The sequence below is a fragment of the Mytilus edulis genome, chromosome 10 (assembly GCF_963676685.1).
Source record: "Mytilus edulis chromosome 10, xbMytEdul2.2, whole genome shotgun sequence".
In the NCBI taxonomy this organism is placed as follows: Eukaryota; Metazoa; Mollusca; class Bivalvia; order Mytilida; family Mytilidae; genus Mytilus; species Mytilus edulis.
Window position 1 is genome coordinate 63858956 of NC_092353.1, and position 19542 is coordinate 63878497.

Sequence of the window (19542 nt, forward strand, 5' to 3'; positions counted from 1 at the left end):
CTTAATTTACAATTACTATCAATTCTTATTAAAAAATGCCGCATTCGAATCGAAATTTTAATAAAAGAAATTGATTTAAGACCAAATTTGTCATAAAATTCTAAGCTATTGTTACAGTAAAACATAGTTTCAAGTACAATTTTAATGAACAAATACTAACATGTGACTCATCCTGGTGTGTTATCTTCCATGAAATCCCTCTCGTTGGAGTGGAACATATATGGGTATCTGTAACAAAAGGAAATTATAAATTAGTATCAGCTTTAAAATGGGGAATATTTTTTGGCTATTGAATTTAATGTGATGTGTTTTATGTCAAATTTTAAATCAGCGACACTTAATTTACAATTACTATCAATTCTAATTAAAAAATGCCGCCTTTCGAATCGAAATTTTAATAAAAGAAATTGATTTAAGACCAAATTTGTCATAAAATTCTAAGCTATTGTTACAGTAAAACATAGTTTCAAGTACAATTTTAATGAACAAATACTAACATGTGACTCATCCTGGTGTGTTATCTTCCATGAAATCCCTCTCGTTGGAGTGGAACATATATGGGTATCTGTAACAAAAGGAAATTATAAATTAGTATCAACTTTAAAATGGGGAATATTTTTTGGCTATTGAAATTAATGTGATGTGTTTTATGTCAAATTTTAAATCAGCGACACTTAATTTACAATTACTATCAATTCTAATTAAAAATACCGCATTCGAATCGAAATTTTAATAAAAGAAATTGATTTAAGACCAAATTTGTCATAAAATTCTAAGCTATTGTTACAGTAAAACATAGTTTCAAGAACAATTTTAATGAACAAATACTAACATGTGACTCATCCTGGTGTGTTATCTTCCATGAAATCCCTCTCGTTGGAGTGGAACATATATGGGTATCTATAACAAAAGGAAATTATAAATTAGTATCAGCTTTAAAATGGGGAATATTTTTTGGCTATTGAAATTAATGTGATGTGTTTTATGTCAAATTTTAAATCAGTGACACTTAATTTACAATTACTATCAATTCTAATTAAAAAATGCCACATTCGAATCGAAATTTTAATAAAAGAAATTGATTTAAGACCAAATTTGTCATAAAATTCTAAGCTATTGTTACAGTAAAACATAGTTTCAAGTACAATTTTAATGAACAAATACTAACATGTGACTCATGCTGGTGTGTTATCTTCCATGAAATCCCTCTCGTTGGAGTGGAACATATATGGGTATCTGTAACAAAAGGAAATTATAAATTAGTATCAACTTTAAAATGGGTAATATTTTTTGGCTATTGAAATTAATGTGATGTGTTTTATGTCAAATTTTAAATCAGTGACACTTAATTTACAACTACTATCAATTCTTATTAAAAAATGCCGCATTCGAATCGAAATTTTAATAAAAGAAATTGATTTAAGACCAAATTTGTCATAAAATTCTAAGCTATTGTTACAGTAAAACATAGTTTCAAGTACAATTTTAATGAACAAATACTAACATGTGACTCATGCTGGTGTGTTATCTTCCATGAAATCCCTCTCGTTGGAGTGGAACATATATGGGTATCTGTAACAAAAGGAAATTATAAATTAGTATCAGCTTTAAAATGGGGAATATTTTTTGGCTATTGAATTTAATGTGATGTGTTTTATGTCAAATTTTAAATCAGCGACACTTAATTTACAATTACTATCAATTCTAATTAAAAAATGCCGCCTTTCGAATCGAAATTTTAATAAAAGAAATTGATTTAAGACCAAATTTGTCATAAAATTCTAAGCTATTGTTACAGTAAAACATAGTTTCAAGTACAATTTTAATGAACAAATACTAACATGTGACTCATCCTGGTGTGTTATCTTCCATGAAATCCCTCTCGTTGGAGTGGAACATATATGGGTATCTGTAACAAAAGGAAATTATAAATTAGTATCAACTTTAAAAGGGTAATATTTTTTGGCTATTGAAATTAATGTGATGTGTTTTATGTCAAATTTTAAATCAGTGACACTTAATTTACAATTACTATCAATTCTTATTAAAAAATGCCGCATTCGAATCGAAATTTTAATAAAAGAAATTGATTTAAGACCAAATTTGTCATAAAATTCTAAGCTATTGTTACAGTAAAACATAGTTTCAAGTACAATTTTAATGAACAAATACTAACATGTGACTCATCCTGGTGTGTTATCTTCCATGAAATCCCTCTCGTTGGAGTGGAACATATATGGGTATCTGTAACAAAAGGAAATTATAAATTAGTATCAGCTTTAAAATGGGGAATATTTTTTGGCTATTGAATTTAATGTGATGTGTTTTATGTCAAATTTTAAATCAGCGACACTTAATTTACAATTACTATCAATTCTAATTAAAAAATGCCGCCTTTCAAATCGAAATTTTAATAAAAGAAATTGATTTAAGACCAAATTTGTCATAAAATTCTAAGCTATTGTTACAGTAAAACATAGTTTCAAGTACAATTTTAATGAACAAATACTAACATGTGACTCATCCTGGTGTGTTATCTTCCATGAAATCCCTCTCGTTGGAGTGGAACATATATGGGTATCTGTAACAAAAGGAAATTATAAATTAGTATCAACTTTAAAATGGGGAATATTTTTTGGCTATTGAAATTAATGTGATGTGTTTTATGTCAAATTTTAAATCAGCGACACTTAATTTACAATTACTATCAATTCTAATTAAAAATACCGCATTCGAATCGAAATTTTAATAAAAGAAATTGATTTAAGACCAAATTTGTCATAAAATTCTAAGCTATTGTTACAGTAAAACATAGTTTCAAGAACAATTTTAATGAACAAATACTAACATGTGACTCATCCTGGTGTGTTATCTTCCATGAAATCCCTCTCGTTGGAGTGGAACATATATGGGTATCTATAACAAAAGGAAATTATAAATTAGTATCAGCTTTAAAATGGGGAATATTTTTTGGCTATTGAAATTAATGTGATGTGTTTTATGTCAAATTTTAAATCAGTGACACTTAATTTACAATTACTATCAATTCTAATTAAAAAATGCCGCATTCGAATCGAAATTTTAATAAAAGAAATTGATTTAAGACCAAATTTGTCATAAAATTCTAAGCTATTGTTACAGTAAAACATAGTTTCAAGTACAATTTTAATGAACAAATACTAACATGTGACTCATCCTGGTGTGTTATCTTCCATGAAATCCCTCTCGTTGGAGTGTAACATATATGGGTATCTGTAACAAAAGGAAATTATAAATTAGTATCAGCTTTAAAATGGGGAATATTTTTTGGCTATTGAATTTAATGTGATGTGTTTTATGTCAAATTTTAAATCAGCGACACTTAATTTACAATTACTATCAATTCTAATTGAAAATACCGCATTCGAATTGAAATTTTAATAAAAGAAATTGATTTAAGACCAAATTTGTCATAAAATTCTAAGCTATTGTTACAGTAAAACATAGTTTCAAGTACAATTTTAATGAACAAATACTAACATGTGACTCATGCTGGTGTGTTATCTTCCATGAAATCCCTCTCGTTGGAGTGGAACATATATGGGTATCTGTAACAAAAGGAAATTATAAATTAGTATCAACTTTAAAATGGGGAATATTTTTTGGCTATTGAAATTAATGTGATGTGTTTTATGTCAAATTTTAAATCAGCGACACTTAATTTACAATTACTATCAATTCTAATTAAAAATACCTTATTCGAATCGAAATTTTAATAAAAGAAATTGATTTAAGACCAAATTTGTCATAAAATTCTAAGCTATTGTTACAGTAAAACATAGTTTCAAGTACAATTTTAATGAACAAATACTAACATGTGACTCATCCTGGTGTGTTATCTTCCATGAAATCCCTCTCGTTGGAGTGGAACATATATGGGTATCTGTAACAAAAGGAAATTATAAATTAGTATCAACTTTAAAATGGGGAATATTTTTTGGCTATTGAAATTAATGTGATGTGTTTTATGTCAAATTTTAAATCAGCGACACTTAATTTACAATTACTATCAATTCTAATTAAAAATACCGCATTCGAATCGAAATTTTAATAAAAGAAATTGATTTAAGACCAAATTTGTCATAAAATTCTAAGCTATTGTTACAGTAAAACATAGTTTCAAGAACAATTTTAATGAACAAATACTAACATGTGACTCATCCTGGTGTGTTATCTTCCATGAAATCCCTCTCGTTGGAGTGGAACATATATGGGTATCTATAACAAAAGGAAATTATAAATTAGTATCAGCTTTAAAATGGGGAATATTTTTTGGCTATTGAAATTAATGTGATGTGTTTTATGTCAAATTTTAAATCAGTGACACTTAATTTACAATTACTATCAATTCTAATTAAAAAATGCCGCATTCGAATCGAAATTTTAATAAAAGAAATTGATTTAAGACCAAATTTGTCATAAAATTCTAAGCTATTGTTACAGTAAAACATAGTTTCAAGTACAATTTTAATGAACAAATACTAACATGTGACTCATCCTGGTGTGTTATCTTCCATGAAATCCCTCTCGTTGGAGTGTAACATATATGGGTATCTGTAACAAAAGGAAATTATAAATTAGTATCAGCTTTAAAATGGGGAATATTTTTTGGCTATTGAATTTAATGTGATGTGTTTTATGTCAAATTTTAAATCAGCGACACTTAATTTACAATTACTATCAATTCTAATTGAAAATACCGCATTCGAATCGAAATTTTAATAAAAGAAATTGATTTAAGACCAAATTTGTCATAAAATTCTAAGCTATTGTTACAGTAAAACATAGTTTCAAGTACAATTTTAATGAACAAATACTAACATGTGACTCATGCTGGTGTGTTATCTTCCATGAAATCCCTCTCGTTGGAGTGGAACATATATGGGTATCTGTAACAAAAGGAAATTATAAATTAGTATCAACTTTAAAATGGGGAATATTTTTTGGCTATTGAAATTAATGTGATGTGTTTTATGTCAAATTTTAAATCAGCGACACTTAATTTACAATTACTATCAATTCTAATTAAAAATACCGCATTCGAATCGAAATTTTAATAAAAGAAATTGATTTAAGACCAAATTTGTCATAAAATTCTAAGCTATTGTTACAGTAAAACATAGTTTCAAGAACAATTTTAATGAACAAATACTAACATGTGACTCATCCTGGTGTGTTATCTTCCATGAAATCCCTCTCGTTGGAGTGGAACATATATGGGTATCTGTAACAAAAGGAAATTATAAATTAGTATCAGCTTTAAAATGTGGAATATTTTTTGGCTATTGAAATTAATGTGATGTGTTTTATGTCAAATTTTAAATCAGTGACACTTAATTTACAATTACTATCAATTCTAATTAAAAAATGCCGCATTCGAATCGAAATTTTAATAAAAGAAATTGATTTAAGACCAAATTTGTCATAAAATTCTAAGCTATTGTTACAGTAAAACATAGTTTCAAGTACAATTTTAATGAACAAATACTAACATGTGACTCATCCTGGTGTGTTATCTTCCATGAAATCCCTCTCGTTGGAGTGGAACATATATGGGTATCTGTAACAAAAGGAAATTATAAATTAGTATCAGCTTTAAAATGGGGAATATTTTTTGGCTATTGAATTTAATGTGATGTGTTTTATGTCAAATTTTAAATCAGCGACACTTAATTTACAATTACTATCAATTCTATTTAAAAATACCGCATTCGAATCGAAATTTTAATAAAAGAAATTGATTTAAGACCAAATTTGTCATAAAATTCTAAGCTATTGTTACAGTAAAACATAGTTTCAAGTACAATTTTAATGAACAAATACTAACATGTGACTCATCCTGGTGTGTTATCTTCCATGAAATCCCTCTCGTTGGAGTGGAACATATATGGGTATCTGTAACAAAAGGAAATTATAAATTAGTTTCAGCTTTAAAATGGGGAATATTTTTTGGCTATTGAAATTAATGTGATGTGTTTTATGTCAAATTTTAAATCAGCGACACTTAATTTACAATTACTATCAATTCTAATTAAAAATGCCGCATTCGAATCGAAATTTTAATAAAAGAAATTGATTTAAGACCAAATTTGTCATAAAATTCTAAGCTATTGTTACAGTAAAACATAGTTTCAAGTACAATTTTAATGAACAAATACTAACATGTGACTCATCCTGGTGTGTTATCTTCCATGAAATCCCTCTCGTTGGAGTGGAACATATATGGGTATCTGTAACAAAAGGAAATTATAAATTAGTATCAGCTTTAAAATGGGGAATATTTTTTGGCTATTGAAATTAATGTGATGTGTTTTATGTCAAATTTTAAATCAGCGACACTTAATTTACAATTACTATCAATTCTAATTAAAAAATGCCGCATTCAAATAGAAATTTTAATAAAAGAAATTGATTTAAGACCAAATTTGTCATAAAATTCTAAGCTATTGTTACAGTAAAACATAGTTTCAAGTACAATTTTAATGAACAAATACTAACATGTGACTCATCCTGGTGTGTTATCTTCCATGAAATCCCTCTCGTTGGAGTGGAACATATATGGGTATCTGTAACAAAAGGAAATTATAAATTAGTATCAGCTTTAAAATGGGGAATATTTTTTGGCTATTGAAATTAATGTGATGTGTTTTATGTCAAATTTTAAATCAGCGACACTTAATTTACAATTACTATCAATTCTAATTAAAAATACCGCATTCGAATCGAAATTTTAATAAAAGAAATTGATTTAAGACCAAATTTGTCATAAAATTCTAAGCTATTGTTACAGTAAAACATAGTTTCAAGTACAATTTTAATGAACAAATACTAACATGTGACTCATCCTGGTGTGTTATCTTCCATGAAATCCCTCTCGTTGGAGTGGAACATATATGGGTATCTGTAACAAAAGGAAATTATAAATTAGTATCAACTTTAAAATGGGGAATATTTTTTGGCTATTGAAATTAATGTGATGTGTTTTATGTCAAATTTTAAATCAGCGACACTTAATTTACAATTACTATCAATTCTAATTAAAAAATGCCGCCTTTCAAAACGAAATTTTAATAAAAGAAATTGATTTAAGACCAAATTTGTCATAAAATTCTAAGCTATTGTTACAGTAAAACATAGTTTCAAGTACAATTTTAATGAACAAATACTAACATGTGACTCATCCTGGTGTGTTATCTTCCATGAAATCCCTCTCGTTGGAGTGGAACATATATGGGTATCTGTAACAAAAGGAAATTATAAATTAGTATCAGCTTTAAAATGGGGAATATTTTTTGGCTATTGAATTTAATGTGATGTGTTTTATGTCAAATTTTAAATCAGCGACACTTAATTTACAATTACTATCAATTCTAATTAAAAATACCGCATTCGAATCGAAATTTTAATAAAAGAAATTGATTTAAGACCAAATTTGTCATAAAATTCTAAGCTATTGTTACAGTAAAACATAGTTTCAAGTACAATTTTAATGAACAAATACTAACATGTGACTCATCCTGGTGTGTTATCTTCCATGAAATCCCTCTCGTTGGAGTGGAACATATATGGGTATCTGTAACAAAAGGAAATTATAAATTAGTTTCAGCTTTAAAATGGGGAATATTTTTTGGCTATTGAAATTAATGTGATGTGTTTTATGTCAAATTTTAAATCAGCGACACTTAATTTACAATTACTATCAATTCTAATTAAAAATGCCGCATTCGAATCGAAATTTTAATAAAAGAAATTGATTTAAGACCAAATTTGTCATAAAATTCTAAGCTTTTGTTACAGTAAAACATAGTTTCAAGTACAATTTTAATGAACAAATACTAACATGTGACTCATCCTGGTGTGTTATCTTCCATGAAATCCCTCTCGTTGGAGTGGAACATATATGGGTATCTGTAACAAAAGGAAATTATAAATTAGTATCAGCTTTAAAATGGGGAATATTTTTTGGCTATTGAAATTAATGTGATGTGTTTTATGTCAAATTTTAAATCAGCGACACTTAATTTACAATTACTATCAATTCTAATTAAAAAATGCCGCATTCAAATCGAAATTTTAATAAAAGAAATTGATTTAAGACCAAATTTGTCATAAAATTCTAAGCTATTGTTACAGTAAAACATAGTTTCAAGTACAATTTTAATGAACAAATACTAACATGTGACTCATCCTGGTGTGTTATCTTCCATGAAATCCCTCTCGTTGGAGTGGAACATATATGGGTATCTGTAACAAAAGGAAATTATAAATTAGTATCAGCTTTAAAATGGGGAATATTTTTTGGCTATTGAATTTAATGTGATGTGTTTTATGTCAAATTTTAAATCAGCGACACTTAATTTACAATTACTATCAATTCTAATTAAAAAATGCTGCATTCGAATCGAAATTTTAATAAAAGAAATTGATTTAAGACCAAATTTGTCATAAAATTCTAAGCTATTGTTACAGTAAAACATAGTTTCAAGTACAATTTTAATGAACAAATACTAACATGTGACTCATGCTGGTGTGTTATCTTCCATGAAATCCCTCTCGTTGGAGTGGAACATATATGGGTATCTGTAACAAAAGGAAATTATAAATTAGTATCAACTTTAAAATGGGGAATATTTTTTGGCTATTGAAATTAATGTGATGTGTTTTATGTCAAATTTTAAATCAGCGACACTTAATTTACAATTACTATCAATTCTAATTAAAAATACCGCATTCGAATCGAAATTTTAATAAAAGAAATTGATTTAAGACCAAATTTGTCATAAAATTCTAAGCTATTGTTACAGTAAAACATAGTTTCAAGAACAATTTTAATGAACAAATACTAACATGTGACTCATCCTGGTGTGTTATCTTCCATGAAATCCCTCTCGTTGGAGTGGAACATATATGGGTATCTGTAACAAAAGGAAATTATAAATTAGTATCAGCTTTAAAATGGGGAATATTTTTTGGCTATTGAAATTAATGTGATGTGTTTTATGTCAAATTTTAAATCAGCGACACTTAATTTACAATTACTATCAATTCTAATTAAAAATGCCGCACTCGAATCGAAATTTGAATAAAAGAAATTGATTTAAGACCAAATTTGTCATAAAATTCTAAGCTATTGTTACAGTAAAACATAGTTTCAAGTACAATTTTAATGAACAAATACTAACATGTGACTCATGCTGGTGTGTTATCTTCCATGAAATCCCTCTCGTTGGAGTGGAACATATATGGGTATCTGTAACAAAAGGAAATTATAAATTAGTATCAGCTTTAAAATGGGGAATATTTTTTGGCTATTGAATTTAATGTGATGTGTTTTATGTCAAATTTTAAATCAGCGACACTTAATTTACAATTACTATCAATTCTAATTAAAAAATGCCGCATTCGAATCGAAATTTTAATAAAAGAAATTGATTTAAGACCAAATTTGTCATAAAATTCTAAGCTATTGTTACAGTAAAACATAGTTTCAAGTACAATTTTAATGAACAAATACTAACATGTGACTCATCCTGGTGTGTTATCTTCCATGAAATCCCTCTCGTTGGAGTGGAACATATATGGGTATCTGTAACAAAAGGAAATTATAAATTAGTATCAACTTTAAAATGGGGAATATTTTTTGGCTATTGAAATTAATGTGATGTGTTTTATGTCAAATTTTAAATCAGCGACACTTAATTTACAATTACTATCAATTCTAATTAAAAATGCCGCATTCGAATCGAAATTTTAATAAAAGAAATTGATTTAAGACCAAATTTGTCATAAAATTCTAAGCTATTGTTACAGTAAAACATAGTTTCAAGTACAATTTTAATGAACAAATACTAACATGTGACTCATCCTGGTGTGTTATCTTCCATGAAATCCCTCTCGTTGGAGTGGAACATATATGGGTATCTGTAACAAAAGGAAATTATAAATTAGTATCAGCTTTAAAATGGGGAATATTTTTTGGCTATTGAAATTAATGTGATGTGTTTTATGTCAAATTTTAAATCAGCGACACTTAATTTACAATTACTATCAATTCTAATTAAAAAATGCCGCATTCAAATCGAAATTTTAATAAAAGAAATTGATTTAAGACCAAATTTGTCATAAAATTCTAAGCTATTGTTACAGTAAAACATAGTTTCAAGTACAATTTTAATGAACAAATACTAACATGTGACTCATCCTGGTGTGTTATCTTCCATGAAATCCCTCTCGTTGGAGTGGAACATATATGGGTATCTGTAACAAAAGGAAATTATAAATTAGTATCAGCTTTAAAATGGGGAATATTTTTTGGCTATTGAATTTAATGTGATGTGTTTTATGTCAAATTTTAAATCAGCGACACTTAATTTACAATTACTATCAATTCTAATTAAAAAATGCTGCATTCGAATCGAAATTTTAATAAAAGAAATTGATTTAAGACCAAATTTGTCATAAAATTCTAAGCTATTGTTACAGTAAAACATAGTTTCAAGTACAATTTTAATGAACAAATACTAACATGTGACTCATGCTGGTGTGTTATCTTCCATGAAATCCCTCTCGTTGGAGTGGAACATATATGGGTATCTGTAACAAAAGGAAATTATAAATTAGTATCAACTTTAAAATGGGGAATATTTTTTGGCTATTGAAATTAATGTGATGTGTTTTATGTCAAATTTTAAATCAGCGACACTTAATTTACAATTACTATCAATTCTAATTAAAAATACCGCATTCGAATCGAAATTTTAATAAAAGAAATTGATTTAAGACCAAATTTGTCATAAAATTCTAAGCTATTGTTACAGTAAAACATAGTTTCAAGTACAATTTTAATGAACAAATACTAACATGTGACTCATCCTGGTGCGTTATCTTCCATGAAATCCCTCTCGTTGGAGTGGAACATATATGGGTATCTGTAACAAAAGGAAATTATAAATTAGTATCAGCTTTAAAATGGGGAATATTTTTTGGCTATTGAAATTAATGTGATGTGTTTTATGTCAAATTTTAAATCAGCGACACTTAATTTACAATTACTATCAATTCTAATTAAAAATGCCGCATTCGAATCGAAATTTGAATAAAAGAAATTGATTTAAGACCAAATTTGTCATAAAATTCTAAGCTATTGTTACAGTAAAACATAGTTTCAAGTACAATTTTAATGAACAAATACTAACATGTGACTCATCCTGGTGTGTTATCTTCCATGAAATCCCTCTCGTTGGAGTGGAACATATATGGGTATCTGTAACAAAAGGAAATTATAAATTTGTATCAGCTTTAAAATGGGGAATATTTTTTGGCTATTGAAATTAATGTGATGTGTTTTATGTCAAATTTTAAATCAGCGACACTTAATTTACAATTACTATCAATTCTAATTAAAAATGCCGCATTCGAATCGAAATTTTAATAAAAGAAATTGATTTAAGACCAAATTTGTCATAAAATTCTAAGCTATTGTTACAGTAAAACATAGTTTCAAGTACAATTTTAATGAACAAATACTAACATGTGACTCATGCTGGTGTGTTATCTTCCATGAAATCCCTCTCGTTGGAGTGGAACATATATGGGTATCTGTAACAAAAGGAAATTATAAATTAGTATCAGCTTTAAAATGGGGAATATTTTTTGGCTATTGAATTTAATGTGATGTGTTTTATGTCAAATTTTAAATCAGCGACACTTAATTTACAATTACTATCAATTCTAATTAAAAAATGCCGCATTCGAATCGAAATTTTAATAAAAGAAATTGATTTAAGACCAAATTTGTCATAAAATTCTAAGCTATTGTTACAGTAAAACATAGTTTCAAGTACAATTTTAATGAACAAATACTAACATGTGACTCATCCTGGTGTGTTATCTTCCATGAAATCCCTCTCGTTGGAGTGGAACATATATGGGTATCTGTAACAAAAGGAAATTATAAATTAGTATCAACTTTAAAATGGGGAATATTTTTTGGCTATTGAAATTAATGTGATGTGTTTTATGTCAAATTTTAAATCAGCGACACTTAATTTACAATTACTATCAATTCTAATTAAAAATGCCGCATTCGTATCGAAATTTTAATAAAAGAAATTGATTTAAGACCAAATTTGTCATAAAATTCTAAGCTATTGTTACAGTAAAACAGATTTTTATCGTCTCACTAATATTAACATAGTTTCAAGTACAATTAAAAACCAATTCTTCAGAGAACAATTGAAGGTCTTTCCACCTCGATAATAAGAATGAAATTTAAAAAACGATGTTAGAAAATGTCACTCCGTGTTGATGTAATGTGGTAAATCAAACTGATAATTATATAAAAAACTAAGATTGATAGGTTGATGCAGAAGGCTTTACTTGTTTTATAATAAACCAAAAAGAATTTTTAGGAAAGGTCAAAATCTAGAACAATTGACCTTTGACCTTGACCTCAATTTCAAGATCATAGGTCAGTGATCTCAAATCAAAAGACCCCAGGTCAATCATTTGTATGGTTGTGGAGAAATACTGATTTCAAATACATAAGGGAAGAAAACTCCTATAAGGGTTAACCAAAACACTTCGACTGAAATAGGTTGAAGTTGCGCCTTTTTGTAAACAGTAATTTGGCAAACAAATCATATCATTAACTGTAACAGTTTCTTTTGAATAACGATAACAAGCAAAATTCAAAATTTATAACATGACGTTGACCTTCGATCTTGATCTCAATTTCAAGGTCATAGGTCAGTGAACACAAAACGGAAGACCGGAGGTCAATCACTTATATGGTTGTGGAGAAATACTGATTTGAAATACATAAGGGGAGAAAACTCCTATAAGGGTTAGCCAAAACACTTTGACTGAAATAGGTTGAAGTTGCGCCTTATTGTGAACAGTTATTTGGCAAACATATATCATTTACTGTCACAGTTTCTGTGGAATAATGATAACAAGCAAAATTTAAAACTTAGAACATGACCTTGACCTTTGACCTTGACCTCGATTTCCTTCAAATGGACCAAGGACTTCATATCAAAAAACTGTAGGCCTCTACGACTTATAACGTATGAATTTATCCAACAAATCGCCTATATTAAATTTTCAAAGGGAAATAACTCCCAGAAGATGTCTTCCGATCACTCGTCTAAATAAACCAAATTATTCTCAAGAGTAGATGAACAATTTGGTGAAAACAGTTTGCTAAAATCTTTTACGGTTTTAGAGATATAGCGATAACAAGAAAAAGGGAACGCGGGAGATAACTCCTATAAGAATAAGTGTTCGGTCACACAGGGTGAGTTTTGAAACCCTATTACTGTACAACATCATTGGCCAAAAAATCCATTCGATATGTTGTAAGACAACAAAAGCATCTCAGACGGCAGAAGAAAAACAAAAGGTCTTTCCACGAAAAGTGGAAAGACCTAATTCTAATGACCAAATACTAACATGCGACTCATCCTGGTGTGTTACCTGCAATTTATACAAAGTATTAGAAAAGTATTGTTTTTACCCCTTTTTGGCCCCCAATTCTAAGCAGTTTGGGCCATAACCACCTAAATCAATTCAAACCTTCCTTTCTTAAATAGAACCTTGTGGCACAATTTCAAAAAGATCCATACACTTACACAAATTATTGTCTCGAAACTAGAAAAATACTTATTTTGACCCCTTTTGGCCCCTTGTTTCTAAACTATTGAGACAAAAACTCCCAAAATCAATTCCTGTACTGGTTATAAACCTTTTGTTAAAATTTTATTGATTTCTATTTACTTATTCATAAGTTATTATGCAGAAACCATCTGTCTTTGGACAATGCTGACAACGAAGTGATATCAATATACAACCAATTTTTTTTTAATTTTGGCAGTCGTTTAAAAAGGAGCGGTCATAATAGCTGTATCATAAGCATTTTAACCAATTCTCCATATTTGTAATTAAGACAATAGAAGAAATTGATTCAACTGAAAAAACAAAACTTACTTTTAAATCTCTGAAATTTTCTTTATTGTACAAGTTTTTATCATTAAACAAGAATGTGTCCAAAGTACATGGATGCCCCACTCGCACTATCCTTTACCATGTTCCATGGACCGTGAAACTGGGTAATAATCTAATTTGGCATAAAAAATTAGAAAGATTATACTATAGGGAACATATTGTACTAAGTTTCAAGTTGATTGGACTTCAATTTCATCAAAAACTACCTTCACCAAAAACTTTAACCTGAAACTCCCACTTTCATTTTCTATGTTTAGTGGACCGTGAAATTGGGGTCAAAAGTCTAATTTGGCTTAAAATTAGAAAGATCATATCATAAGCAACAAGTGTACTAAGTTTCAAGTTGATTGGACTTACAGCTTCATCAAAAACTACCTTGACCAAAAACTTTAACCTGAAACTCCCACTTTCATTTTCTATGTTCAGTGGACCGTAAAATTGGGGTCAAAAGTCTAATTTGGCTTTAAAATTCGAAAGATCATATCATAAGCAACAAGTGTACTAAGTTTCAAGTTGATTGGACTTCAGCTTCATTGAAAACTACCTTGACCAAAAACTTTAACCTGAACGGACAGACGAACGGAGCCACAGACCAGAAAACATAATGCCCCTCTACTATCGTAGGTGGGGAATAAAAAATCTTTTTTTTAAGGTAGTCGCTGAACCATGAAAATGAGGTCAAGGACATAAGACAATGCGACCAATGGAAACTTCGCAACATGAGGCATCTATATACAAAGTATGAAGCATACAGGTCTTCCACCTTCTAATATATTAAGCTAACACCACCACCAGATCAATATCCCTGTCAAATTTTCTGCTACAAAAGTTGCAGGCTCGACAAAAATGATCCATTTTGTTTACAAACATGAACATAGTTTTAAGGAAATACGTACATTATGACTTTGCTATCTGCCATGAATGTGTCTTCTTCCGTTAAGGAGGGCAACATAAATTAAAGAAATTTAACAAAAGCTCTTAATTTATATCAGCTTTAAAGAGAAGCTATTTGCTGTTACAATTTTTCAGAATTTTTTATCAGTGAAAATACAGCCAATTATGAAAATCTATTTTGGTGCACCAGCCATTAGCCTTGCTATCAAATTTCACAAATTGGTAAATATTAAAATTAAATTTTCTAAACACTTAAAATTGACAAACTCATTTATACTCTGGAGAAACTATAATAAGTCTTGGGTCAAAGTCAATCCAATGTTTTAATGCATGAACATTTATCAATGCAACTATCAAAAACATGATTTCATCATAACACATCAATATAGAGGTCAATAATGACTATGTTTTTTGAAGGAGCTAGTTCCAGTGGTCACTAGTCCCATTTAACTTGGATATTATGTCTAAAGTCTTTAGTCTAGGTGCAGTGTTTGTCTTCAGTCCAGGTGCAGTGTTTGTCTTCAGTCCAGGTGCAGTGTTTGTCTTCAGTCCAGGTGCAGTGTTTGTGCAATACATAGGATCTACAGAGTACAGATGAGTAAAATTATTTTTAATCAAAATTTTCTTCACAAATTTGTAATATATATGGTGTATGACTTAGAATACACTAAGAAGTTTAGTGTGCTTAAAGGGATTCATGCGGTTACAACTTATTGTTAAAAGAAATGGCATCCAACATCATAACCAGATTTTAGGAAAAATGAAAAGTTATCTGTAATTGATGTAAGCACGACTATGGCTAATGTTATATTGGAAAAGTTTTTGATTTCTTTAAATTATGTTATCATTGTAAAGAAATGCTGAAAAAAATGTTTATCAAAATTATATACCAAGAAACAAGATTAAGAGAAGGCATACACATAAATTAGCTCATTTAAATACATGTCTTAAATACCGAAATAAATATAATTAAAAACAATCTTAACTAGTTTTAAATGCTTTAAAATGGACCTCCTCTCAATGTGATTAGAGTTATCTCCCTTGGCATACTTCATGAAAACAACTACCAGTCACTTTTCAATAACGTTTTTCAGTTCATGGTGATTAAGAACTTGAAATACTGAAGGATTTTTCTTCAGTTAATACTTATATTTAAGTATCTTGTGATATGAATGATGCAACAAAAAACTAATCACCATGTATATGTTAATACTAATATTCTTAATTACCACACTTTTTGTTATACTTTACCTTTACATTACTTTCTCTAAACCTTAGGTTGTTCAAATTTTCTGCTTTAGTTATTAGATTTCTGTAAAATATCAAATTTGCATATATATAAATGTTGGAAAATAAAATTGAGAAAGGAAACGGGGAATGTGTCAAAGAGACAACAACCTGACCATAGAAAAAACAACAGCAGAAGGTCACCAACAGGTCTTCAATGTTAAGCGAGAAATTCCCGCACCCGGAAGCCTCCTTCAGCTAGCCCCTAAACATATATATACTAGTTCAATGATAATGAACGCCATACTTAACTCCAAATTATACACAATAAACTAAAATTAAAATAATTCAAGACTAACAAAAGCCAGAGGCTCCTGACTTGGGACAGGCGCGAAAATGCTGCGGGGTTAAACATGTTTATGAGATCTCAACCCACCTCCTATACCTCTAGCCAATGTAGAAAAGTAAACGCATAACAATACGCACATTAAAATTCAGTTCAAGAGAAGTCCAAATAGAAAGTAAGCTTACTCCTAATTTTAACCATGATTTTGTTTACTTAAGCGATAAATTTAGATATGATCCAGCTAAACTTAACAAATGCAAGTGCAACCTCAACAGAAGGGCAAGGCCAAATAATGAGATGTGTCTAGGTAATACAACTGCAGTGTTCTCCACAGGATTTTTGGATATATAGCGCTGTGTTAAGTGTGTAATTTTCAACAATTCTTAGGAACTTTGTTGCGGTGCACGGTTTGTTTGTAATTAATTTGTTATGCGTTTTTTTTTTATATTATGCTATTGGTGTTTTCTCTTGTAATGAGGTCCTCATCATGCTCTTGGAAGTTACCCCTTTGTTTGCTAATGTTATTGTCTGGATATAGAAGAAGTCTTTATTTCTCCATTGTAAATTCATATAATCCTCATACTATCTGTGTATCAAAAAAAAAAGCAAGAAGAAGTCTTTTTCCGTGATTGGTCTATAGTACCAGACTGCCTATGTGAAGATTTCTTAGCACTATAACAGGTGATGTTGCAGAACATGTAAGACCAACAATAAAGTCATTGTCAGCTTCTGTGTTTGGTTTTGTATCCCACTGTAGAGTGTACAGTTAACCTTACAACGTTTGACAGGAATTAATATTTTAATGAAGCATAATGATTTCTCATTTATAATATTCAAATGGCTTCATCCAAGCTGGACATGGAGAAAGTGAATTTCTCATGTCGTATCAGCTTGGGGTTTGTTTTTCTAATCATATCCTCTCAAATGTTTTCAAATGGTAAAATTCACTACTGCTGACTAAACAATTATTAGATGGAATAGGTGATAATTAATACTTCAAAGACTTGCTCAATTTCGGGGTTCGTATGGATGTAAGCCCGGCAAATTGTAACAAACCCCTGTGTTTGATCGTTTTTAAGATCATTGTTTTTTTTCAAGTTCGTAAAACAAGTTTGTGAGTGTCGGGAAATGCAGTCAATTTATTTCATCTCATTTCATTCATATATGCCTCTATATATTCTTTAAATTAAAAAAAATTGATGTCAATGTTGAAATCTTTGGTTATTTTGATCTTTCAAAGTCAACATTTTGTAAAATTTATTAGACTGGTCCTGTGGAGTTACTTAATACAACAGAAATAATTCATTCAGAAATAGTTAACCAGTCGATCACGCAATCAGGATATTCAATGATTTTCTGAGTGAACTAACAATTGTACAAATGTCAAGATTTATTCTAAAATGCAAACAAAGTTGAGCATGGGAGAACATAAGTCTATTATGTTCACTGAAAAAGTGAAAACTTCCTCACTAAGCTTTCAAACAGTAGGTGTTTCAGGCCCGTAGCCAGGAATTTCCAAGGAGGGGTTCGATGGACTCACAAACTCGACTTTAACAGTCACAATTCGAACAGAACATTGACTTTAACAGTGCTTATTTGTTTTCAAGGGGGGGTTTGTCCGATGTTACTCATGTAAAACAATTCAAAAGGGAAAATCAACGGTCTAATCTATATAAAAAACGAGAAACGAGAAAAATGTATAAATTACATAAACAAACGACAACTACTGTACATCAGATTCCTGACTTAGGACAGGTGCAAACATTTGCAGCGGGATTAAACGTTTTTGTTTTTTGTCCATGGATTTATGAGTTTGAACATCGGTATACTACTGTTGCCTTTATTTTTTAATGGTACCAAACCTACTCCCTTTTTCTGAAACCATAGCATAACATCAAACATAGAAAACCACACGATAAAATATGAAATGCTTAACTCAATCAAAAAACGTAAATTAACATACTATGAACGAATAAATTTGATCTGGGATACCTGAATGCAAATGCACAGTTAACAAAATGTTAGGGACAAACATTCAAGGCCAAAAATCAAACAAACAAGTCAAAACAAAGCCATGGCAAAACCCCACAGCGAAATATTTAACCCGTAGAAAATAATCACTTCTGAAAACAAGAGTGCACACACTGAAATGTCTCGCCTTCTTTACTAATCATTGATTTTGTTGATACTTCTAAATATAAAGCTTTATTGACTGTCACATAAACTTAACATTAACCAAGAAAACTAAACATTGATCAATGAACCATGAAAATGAGGTGAAGGTCAGATGAACCATATGCCAGGCAGACATGTACAGCTAACAATGCTTTTATACAACAACTATAGCTGACCTATTGCTTATAGTTTAAGAAAAAAAACCAAACACAAAAACCTAACACTGAGCAATGAACCGTAAAAACCAGGTCAAGGTCAAATAAAACCTGCATGACTGACATACAGATCATAAAATATTTCCATACACCAAATATAGTTAACCTATGACGTATAGTATTAGATAAAAAGACGAAAACTCAAAAACTTTACTTTGACCACTGAACCATGAAAACAAGGTCAAGGTCAGATGACATCTGCCCGCTAGACATGTACACCTTACAATCATTCCATACAACAAATATAGTAAACCTATTGCATAAAGGTATGAGAAAAACAGACCAAAACACAAAAACTTAACTATAACCACTGAACCATGAAAATGAGGTCAAGGTCAGATGACACCTGCCAGTTGGACATGTACACCTTACAGTCCTTCCATACACAGAATATACTAGACCTATTGCTTATAGTATCTGAGATATGGACTTGACCACCAAAACTTAACCTTGTTCACTGATCCATGAAATGAGGTCGAGGTCAAGTGAAAACTGTCTGACGGGCATGAGGACCTTGCAAGGTACGCACATGCTAAATATAGTTATCCTATTACTTATAAAAAGAGAGAATTTAACATTACAAAAAATCTGAACTTTTTTTTCAAGTGGGTACTCCCCTGTGAGATGATAATGAATAATTCA

General features: G+C 29.6%; 1 long non-coding RNA gene across 5 annotated transcripts in view; it reads right to left on the reverse strand.

Annotated features, from left to right (window-relative positions):
- The window catches only part of LOC139492234 (uncharacterized), a 107747-nt gene that overhangs the window by 75888 nt on the left and 12317 nt on the right, over positions 1–19542 (reverse strand). For 2 of the 5 annotated variants that reach the window (XR_011656771.1, XR_011656772.1), the window contains exons 2-4: positions 16189–16249; positions 14940–15797; positions 10900–10967 (exon numbers count right to left, since the gene is read on the reverse strand). This is a non-coding gene — a long non-coding RNA (uncharacterized lncRNA). The other 3 variants (XR_011656773.1, XR_011656775.1, XR_011656774.1) reach the window with 3 other exon arrangements.